The following is a 10,744-nucleotide window of genomic DNA, read 5'->3' as shown; positions in this document are numbered from 1 at the left end:
GGATTATCACTTCTCCAAATCTTATTCTATATTAAGGACATGATGCCTTAATTTGTCACACAAATATCTATTATAATATTGACATATAATATCATCACATAACTTATTAGTATGAAGAATTCAATTGACCTCCTGAGTTCCTCTGTTGTCTTCATCAGTAGTAAAGACCCAAAATAACTAAAAGTCATACTTCAATTATTCAACCTTTTTAGAAAAGGGTCATACTTATTAGATGATTCCTTAGTGCTTTTTAGCATAGACTAGCAGATCCACATAGTAGTTAGGTTATATACCCCCGACATGGTATAGGACGGCCTTGGTGGCGTGAGGCAAAATGTTGTATCATCACATAGCTCATAGTGATGGTTGTCGGTTAGAGAAACTCCCACAGAGATATTTTGTATTCTTTAATACACAAAGATATTTTGTATAGTTTAATATACAAAGATATTTTGTATTCTCGAATACACAGAGATATTTTGATATTTTTATATACACGGAGTTTATTTTGTATTTTTATATACAAATATAGTTTATATTGTATCCTTGCATACAAACTGAGTTACTATTGAATTTCTCAATACATTGAGCTACTTTCCGTTGTTTTAAAAGCTTTCAATATATTGCATCTATATTGTTGCTTTATATTGAGTTGAGTATCCAAAGTTGAGTATCCAGAGTTAAGTATCCAGAGTTGAGTACCCAGAGTTGAATATCTTATTGTTGAGTTGAGCCTTATTTCATTGAGTTGAATATCTCATTGTTGAGTTGAGCCTTATTTCACTGAGTTGAATTTCTTATTATTGAGTTGAGTCTTATTTCACTAAGTTGAATATCCTATTATTGTGTTGAGCATTATTTCACTGAGCTGAATATCTTATTATTGAGTTGAGCCTTATTTCACTAAGTTGAATATCCTATTATTGAGTTGAGCCTTATTTCACTGAGTTGAATATCTTATTATTAGGTTGAGCCTTATTTTACTGAGTTGAATATCTTATCTTTGAGTTGAGTATCTTATTCTTGAGTTGAGAAGAGGTAAGTATGTTTCTTTTTTATCAAGTTCAAGCTTATGTTATGCGTTAGAATTCCCCTTACATGCTCGTACATTCCACGTACTGAGCCATTTGGCCTGCATCGTTTCAAGATGTAGATACAGGTATTCAGGATCATCAACAGGCCCTTCGTTGATGCCACATGCAGTTCGAGTTAGCTATGGTGAGCCTCCTTATTTTTGAAGGGTCCCACTTGTACTTTTTGTTATATCAGTTGTTAGGATGTCATGAGTCTTGTCCCAACTTCTATCTTTGTAAGTTAGAGGTTTCATAGATACACAATAGAGTCTCAGAAGTATGTTGATTTATTTTGTTAAATATTTTAAAGACTTAAGTTGCCTATTTATAGCCAGTTGAATATGTTATTTTTATTCAGAGTTATCTATTCAGTATTGTTTATATTATTTTAAAGTTGATATTTGAATTTAATTCAGTTTTTAAGCTTTTGTATGCTTGAGTTAGTCTTCTGCTTGTAGTCAGCCAGAATGAGGGTTCGCTTGGTGACCAACAATGGTTCTCGAGTGCCAGCCACATCCAAGATATAGACTCGGGTCGTGACAAACTTGGTATCAAAGCACATAGTTCAAGTGTCCTAGGGTGTGTAAGAAGTCGTGTCAAGTTGGATCTTATTTATGGTTGTGAGGGCCCCACTTCTATAAATGAGGGACTATAGACATTTAAGAAAAGTTTTCCTTCTTTCATACTCTTAATCATGCAATAGAGCTATGTCATAGGGACTTATTCTAACTCGTGCGTTCTCATATCCATTCGACTACCCCTCATGCTAGCGGTGGTTGAAAAGAAAATTTAGTTCTTTATCAATGAGTTTCTCTTAGCAAAATCTTGAGGAAGTCATGAGACTCCAGAGGGGTTTGAGAGAAGCCCAAGAGTGAGTTAAGTGTTGAGTTTCAAAGGAATGCGCTCATGTTCATATGAATCATGCGTTAAAGCTAAAAATGAGTTGCACTTTCTTCCCTAAGCCTTGTTTCAGCTGAGATCCTTATGAGGAAGTATGTTTAAAGCTTGGGTAGTATTTTTGCTCGAAAAGGTAGCACGAGTTACGAGGTCACGAGCAGTAGTAGTAAAATTGCCCAGAGTTAGAGGAAAGTATGCAGAGGTAAAGAGATCTATGAAAATGAGATAGTGATGAGGCCGATTATGTTATTGCAATCATGCACCCAGTCAATTATAAGTGATAATTTCCTTTATGAGTCGAATAAGGAATAATAATGTTGTAGAGAACTCTTGATAGGAGGATGAGGAATAGTTACTAGTCAAGATGAGATTGAGTATATGTTTTAAACTGAATAGAGTTGATGCCAATGTGCCATCGTGTTAGAGGAGGCTAAAATATATGTGTTGAATAGAAGCACATCGTATTCATAAAGTGATAGATCTAAGCTTGATTTATGATTTGTTGGAGAGGATCATGATGTTCAGAAGGTTATAGAACTGATAAAGTAAAGAGGTATAGTATAGTAGGAGAGCAATCGTATTGATATTCGGGTTTAGTAATGAACATTAATCTTTAATTTGAGATGAGTGTCATGATCCAAAGACTGGAAGCATGAGAGTGATGATGTTAGTCTTGAGATTTGATCTGGTAGACTTGACATAGAATATGAGAGGAATTGAAATGGTTGCTGCAATGAAAATGAGTAGTACAAGTGAGAGACCTTAACCTATAGATAAGGGCAGTGAAGTGTGGCAAAGTCACAAGAGTAACACAAGCATTAAGAGGTGTAGCAAGATGGTATGATTACCCGATGAGGTTTCAATTAAGTTAATGATTTTCTCATGTGTGCCAAGATAGTATAATTGAGATGTCAATGTGGAATAGGTCCATAGCTTTCAAGTGTTACTTTAGACCTAAGGGGGAGATGATAAGATGAGAAATCAAGTCAAGTGTTTGAGAATAAGATAGTAATGAGTTCCAAAGAGTATGGGAGATATCTTCTCAGAGGTCTTTTTAGTAATGGAGTAATGTTAAAAAGATAAGGTTAATGATCTTATCGTGACAGTGATGGTGAAATAGTTCTATCTAAGGTTATAAATGAGGAGGAAGAGGAGGATGAGGTTTTACTATGAGAAATAGTTAAATGAGATCCCTTAGTTGGTTCCGAAGAATTTGATTAGTAGGAGTCCATGGATTTTTTCGAAGTATTAAGCTTGAATGTGGTGTTGTTAAACATTAGGTGGTTCTTGATATGAGCCCAATGTGGTGGTAAATAGTAATAGTTTTGGGATGAGATTCCCTATAGAGAGGTATAGAACTTGAATCCAAGGATTTGGGTTAAGCTTGGATATAGTAATAGTATACCATCAGACTCAGACCTTAGTAAGAGTAACCCCATTCCATTCCCAGTCCAGTCGTCATTCGAGGACGAATGATCCCATGGGGGAGATATTGTAACACCGCAGAAATTTTTTGAGCTAAGACTCTAACCATCCATCGTGGTGAGTAGGATTTTACCTAGGAATTTAAAATTTCTTGAGTGTTAAGGTCACTAGATGTAGCACCTTGAGTTCCAAGAAGAACTAGAGAGAATTCATTCAAGTCATTCCTAAGTTCCTTTAAGTTTTGGGTCAAGTTTAATGACCATAACCTTCAGTACAGGATGATTTAGGTGGACCATAAGATATTAAATGAAAGGTCTTTGAATTATCTTTTCAACGCCACCGAGTTTTCTAAGTTTCGATGTCGGATGAGTGAGATATTCCCTTTTGAAGTCAAGCTGTCCAATTAGGGAAAGTTACCCGAAAATAGTAAGGGGTATTTTGGTCTTTTCCTTACCCAATAAGATTTAATTCGTTTTTAGTAAGGCTTTAAGGGTCTAATCCTATTAGGTTTAATTTTATAATTCTAATATACGGTTAGGGTTTTAGTAGTGAGTTCAAGAAGAGAAAAGAAGAGAAAAGAGGAGAAAAGAGGAAAGGATCAAAGCGTTCGTCGAGATTCTTGAGCTTCTTTGAGGATTTTCGTTATGGATTTGATCCCTAAGAGGTATGTAAGTTTTCATAGTGTTGGATTCGTTCACCCACACGCCAATCATGAATTTCTTTTAAGAATTTCATCCATAAGTTTGAGTATGTTGAGTTGTTGATGAGTTCTTGATAAATGTTCTTGAAGTTCAATCTAAATCTTGTTTGGTTAGGGTTTTGATGAATTATTGAGATGAAAGTTAGTGATTTGAGGGTTGTTTTGAGTGGATTAGAGTGTACTTATGTTGAGTAATCGAATGCAAGTGATTGGGGAAGAAACCATTCGATTCTAGGTGAGTTAGGGTGAGAAAACGAGCAAAGAAATTCGTCGGGTTTTCTGGGTTGGGGCTTCGCGCCCCGCGCCAGCCAGTGCGACCCAAATTCTCTTCTTTAGTTTAGGTGCTGGCGCCCCGCGCCACTCAGTGTGCTAGGGTTGCCTGCCCCATCCAGTTTGCAGTCGGTTGCTCCGTTTGAGTTCCTTTGATGTGTACCTTCACTCCCTTTGATTCTAAACATTGTAAACTACTTCTAAACACCTAGAAATAATTCCTAACATGAATCATAACCTTGAATTCATAATTAAAATTCAAGGTAGAGTAAGAGTTAAGTCTTGAGAGTTTATTCAAACATTTCGAGAATGTCCCTTTGAGTCTTTTTGAGGAGTCTTCTACAATTTCTAATAGTATAAGAGTGAGGAGAATGTATATATATGTCTACTTTATCATCACGGTCATTCATATCACGAACCATAACTCTTGAATTCATAATTCAAATTCAAGAGAGTTAAGAGTAGAGTTCAAGAAAGTCTTTGAGTTCAATTGTGAATACTTTGAGATCAACTATCAATTTGAACTAAGTCTTGAGGAAGTAAGTATGAGAATGAGAAGAGTTGTATACATGAGTTCCATAATGTTCTTTAGACCCTTGAGTTGAGTCGTTCATGCTAATAAATTCGGCATGAACTCCATACATTGAGTGTCTTCGAGAGGAGTAACATCTTCGAGTTCTAAGTCTTTTAGCATTGAGTTCCTAATACTTTTGAGATTATATTACTACTTATGGGACTACTACATGTTACCCATGAAGGCTTTGAGTTGAGTTGTTCATACCTATAATTCCGCATGAACCCTATGAGTCGAGCAGTCTAGAGAGTTCTTAAAGTCTTTTCAAGAAGTCTTTTACAAATGCTTTAAACTTGTTTTAAGACTTGAGCTTTGAGTTAAGTAAGAGTAAAAAATGAATTTCTTTTTCTTCAAAAGAGTATATGGGAACTAAGTATTCCCAAATAGTAAATATGTTCACATTTAAGAAAGAGAGGAAACACCGATTTCCAAGAGAGCCTTTGAGCTAGTGTTTGAGTAATTATCTCAAAAACCAGAAAGAGTTATGTTTTTAAACATATGAGCTAGTTACATTTTGGGAGAAGTATTGAGCACCGATTTGGGGATGAGCTTGAGTTTAGATAATTCATAGTCTCTATAAATCGTGTAGCCAACATGGGTAGAAAAGGGTCATACTTTTTAGATGTTTCCTTAGTGCTTTGTAGCATAGACTGGTGGATCCACTTAGTAGTTAGGTTCTATACCCCTGACAAGGTATAAGATGGCCATGACGGTGTGAGGCAAAATATTGTATCATCACATAGTTCATAGTGATGGTTGTCGATTAGAGAAACTCCCATAGAGATATTTTGTATTCTTGAATACACAGAGATATTTTGTATTCTTTAATACACAGAAATATTTTTTATTCTCTAATACACAAAGACAATTTGGTATTCTTATATACACAGAGTTTATTATGTATTCTTATATACAAATTGAGTTTATATTGTATCCTAGCATACAATCTGAGTTACTATTGAATTTCTCAATACATTGAGTTGCTTTCCACTGTTTTAAAAAGTTTTCCATATATTGCATCTATATTGTTGCTTTATATTGAGTTAAGTATCCAGAGTTGAGTATCCAGAGTTAAGTATCCAGAGTTGAATATCCAGAGTTGAGTACCCAGAGTTGAATATCTTATTGTTGAGTTGAGCCTTATTTCACTAAATTGAATATCTCATTGTTGAGTTGAGCCTTATTTCATTAAGTTGAATATCTTATTGTTGAGTTGAGCTTTATTTCACTGTATTGTATATCCTATTATTAAGTTGAGACTTGTTTAACAGAGTTGAATATCTTATTATTGAGTTGAGCCTTATTTCACTGAGTTGAATATCCTATTATTGAGTTGAGCTTTATTTCACTGGGTTGAATATCTTATTACTGAGTTGAGCATTATTTCACTGAGTTGAATATCTTATCTTTGAGTTGAGTATCTTATTCTTGAGTTGAGTTTAGTTGAGTGAGTTAAGAAGAGGTAAGTATGTTTCCTTTTATCAAGGTCAAGCTTATGTTATGCATTAGAATTCCCCTTACATGCTCATACATTCCACGTACTGAGCCATTTGGTATGCATTATTTCATGATGCAAATACATGTATTCAGGATCATCAACATGCACTTCGTTGATGCCACATGCAGTTAGAGTTAGCTATGGTGAGTCTTCTTGCTACCGGAGGGTTCGACTTGTACTTTCAGTTATATTAGTTGTTAGGATGTCGTGGGTCTTGTCCCGACTTCCATCTTTATCAGTTAGAGGCTTCATAGATAGTCAGTGTAGTTGAGAAGTCTGTATTATTCAATTAATTTTATTAAATGTTTTAAAGACTTAAGTTGCCTATTTATGGCGAGTTGAATATATTATTTGTATTCAGAGTTATCTATGCAATATTGTTTAAATTATTTTTAAGTTGATATTTGATTTTAATTCAGTTTTTAAGCTTTTGTATGCTTGAGTTAGTCTTCCGCTTGTAGTCAGCCATGATGAGGGTTCGCTTGGGGACCAACAATGGTTCTCGAGTGCCAGCCACATCCAGATTGTAGACTCGGGTCCTGACAAACTTGTTATCATAGCAGAGAGTTAAAGTATCCTAGGGTGTCTATGAAGCTGTGCCAAGTAGGATCTTATTTATTGTTGTGAGGACCCCACTTCTATAAATGAAGGACTACATACATTTAATAAAAGGTTCTCTTCTTTCATACTCTTAATAGTTCAATAGAGTTATGTCATAGAGAGTTATTCTAACTCATGCATTTTTATATCCATTCGACTACCCCTCATACTAGAGGTGATTGAAAAGCAAAGTCAGTTCTTTATCAATGAGTTTTTCTTAGCAAAATCTTGAGGAAGTCATGAAACTCCAGAGGGGCTTGAGAAAAGCCCAGGAGTGAGCTAAGTGTTGAGTTTCAAAGGAATGCGCTCATGTTCATATGAATCATGCGTTCAAGCTAAAAATGAGTTGTACTCTCTTCCCTAAACCTTGTTTCAGCTGAGATCCTTAGGAGGAAGTATGTTTAGAGCTTGGGTAGTATTTTCGACCAAAAAGGTAGCACGAGTTGCGAGTTCACGAGTAGCAGTAGTAAAAGTGCCCAGAGTTAGAGGGAAGTATGCAGAGGTATAGCGATCTATGAAAATGAGATAGTGATGGGGCCGATTATGTTATTGCAATCATGCACCCAGCCAGTTATAAGTAATAATTTCATTTATGAGTCGAATAAGGAATAATAATGTTGTAGAGAACTCTTGATAGAAAGACGAGGAATAGTTACTAGTCAATGTGAGATAGAGTATATGTTTTAACCAGAATAGAGTTGATGCCAATGTGCCATCGTGTTAGAGAAGGATAAAATATATATGTTGAATAGAAGCACATATTATTCATAAAGTGATAGATCTAAGCTAGGCTTATGATTTGTTTGAGAGGATCATGATGTTCAGAAGGTTCTAGAACTGATCAAGTAATGAGGTATAGTATAGTAGGCGAGTAATCGTATTGATATTCAGGTTTAGTAATGAACATTAAGCTTTAATTTGAGATGAGTGTCATGATCCAAATAATGGCAGCATGAGTGTGATGATGTTAGTCTTGAGATTTGATCTGGTAGACTTGACATAGAATATGAGAGGAATTGAAATGGTTGTTGCAATGAAAATGAGTAGTAGAAGTGAGTGACCTTAACCTTTAGATAAGGGCAGTGAAGTGTGGCTAAGTCACAAGAGTAACAAGAGCATTAAGAGGTGTACCAAGATGGTATGATTACCCGATGAGGTTCCAATTAAGCTAATGATTTTTTATGTGTGCCAAGGTAGTATAATATAGTTGTCAATGTGGAATAGGTCCATAGCTTTCAAGTGTTAGCTTTAGACCTTAGAGGGAGATGATAAGATGACAAATCAAGTCAAGTGTTTGAGAATAAGATAGTAATGAGTTCCAAAGAGTATGGGAGATATCTTCTTAGAGGTCTTTTTAGTAATGGAGTAATGTTAGAAAGAGAAGGTTAATGATCTTATCGTAACAAGGATGGTGAGATAATTCCATCCAAGGTTATAAATGAGGAGGAAGAGGAGGATAAGGTTTTACTATGAGAAATAGTTAAATGGGATCCCTTAGTTGGTTCCGTAGGATTTTATTAGTAGGAATCCATGGAGTTGTTAAAAGTACTAAGCTTGAATGTGTTGTTTTTAAACATTAGGTGGTTCTTAATATGAGCCCAATATGGTGGTAAAGAGTAATAGTTTTGGGATGAGATTCCTTATAGAGAGGTGTAGAACCTGAACCCAAGGATTTGAGTTATGCTTGAATATAGTAATAGCATACCATCAAACTCAGACCTTAGTAAGAGTAACCCCATTCCATTCCCAGTCCAATCATCATTCGAGGACGAATGATCCCAAGGGGGAGATATTGTAACGCCGTAGAAATTTTTTGAGCTAAGACACGAACCACCCGTCGTTGTGAGTAGGATTTTACCTAGGAATTTAAAATTTCTTGAGTGTTAAGGTCACTACATGTAGCACCTTGAGTTCCAAGAAGAACTAGAGAGAATTCATTCAAGTCATTCCTAAGTTCCTTTAAGTTTTGGGTCAAGTTTAAACGACCATAACCTTCAGTACATGATGATTTAGGTTGACCGTAAGATATTAAATGTAAAGTCTTTGAATTATCTTTCCAACGCCACTGAGTTTGCTAAGTTTCGAGGTCGGATGAGTGAGATATACCCTTTTGAAGTCAAGCTGTCCAATTAGGGAAAGTTACCCGAAAATAGTATGGGGTATCTTGGTCTTTTCCTTACCCAATCAGATTTAATTCGTTTTTAGTAAGGTTTTAAGATTTTAAACCTATTAGGTTCATTTTTATAATCCTAATATATGCTTAGGGTTTTAGTTGAGAGTTCAAGAAGAGAAAAGAAATGGAAAGTGGAGAAAAGAGGAAAGGATCAAAGCGTTCGTCGAGATTCTTGAGCTTCTTTGAGGATTTTCGCCATGGGTTTGATCCCTACGAGGTATGTAAGTTTTTATAGTGTAGGGTTCATTCATCCACACGCCAATCATGAGTTTCTTTTACGAATTTCATACATAAGTTTGAATATGTTGAGTTCTTGTTGAGTGTTCTTGAAGTTCATTCTAAATCTTGTTTAGTTGGGGTTTTGATGAATTCCTGTGATGAAAGTTAGTGATTTGAGGGTTGTTTTGAGTGGATTAGAGTGTATTTATGTTGAGTAATCTAATCCAAGTGATTGGAGAAGAAACCGTTCGATTCTTGGCGAGTTAGAGTGAGAAAACGAGCAAAGAAATTCGTTGGGTTTCCTGGGTTGGGGCCTGGCACCCCACTTGTACTTTCAATTATATCAGTTGTTAGGATGTCGTGGGTCTTGTCCTGACTTTCATCTTTGTTAGTTAGAGGCTTCATAGATACACAATAGAGTTTCAGAAGTATGTTCATTTATTTTGTGAAATGTTTTAAAGACTTGAGTTGCCTATTTATGGCGAGTTGAATATATTATTTTTATCCAGAGTTGTCTATTCAATATTGTTCAGATTATTTTAAAGTTGAGTATTTGAATTTAATTCAGTTTTTAACCTTTTGTATGCTTGAGTTAGTCTTCCGCTTGCAGTCAGCCAGGATGAGGGTTCGCTTGGGGACCAACAATGGTTCTCGAGATTCAGGTCGTGACAATTGTAAAGTCAAACCAAGTAGATTAACCAAATCAAATTGAAAAAAAATTGATTTGTGGTTTGGTTTGGCGTTGAAAAAAAAACCGACCACTCTTGGTTTTGTTTGGTATTAAAAAAAAAGTCAAACCGAACCAAACCAACCACTACAATTAATTGCCGCTAAATATGTATTTTTAGCGGCAATTAGCACTCTTTGTATATGTCCCTAAAGCCTTTAGCGATATTTTTTCTAATGGCACTTAACTAATGCCGGTAAAGACTGCACTCTTTATTAATGTCAATATTTATTGCTGCTAAAAGTTGTTTTTGTTGTACTGAACCGACATAGTATATTTTAGCGGCAATTAGCACTCTTTGTATATGTCCCTAAAGCCTTTAGCGATATTTTTTCTAATGGCACTTAACTAATGCCGGTAAAGACTGCACTCTTTATTAATGTCAATATTTATTGCTGCTAAAAGTTGTTTTTGTTGTACTGAACCGACATAGTATATATATATATATATATATATATATTATTTATAATCTACTTTGTTAATATATTTTTAGTTAGTTTATAGTTTTCAATGTTTAGATATATTAGTCAAAATTTGGGCTTGTAAAATTTTGTAAATATTTTATTTTTTATTAAGATTTATTTATAG

Source organism: Solanum tuberosum, unplaced genomic scaffold (assembly GCF_000226075.1).
Source record: "Solanum tuberosum cultivar DM 1-3 516 R44 unplaced genomic scaffold, SolTub_3.0 scf00070, whole genome shotgun sequence".
Lineage (NCBI taxonomy): Eukaryota > Viridiplantae > Streptophyta > Magnoliopsida > Solanales > Solanaceae > Solanum > Solanum tuberosum.
Note: the sequence above shows the minus strand (reverse complement) of the source record.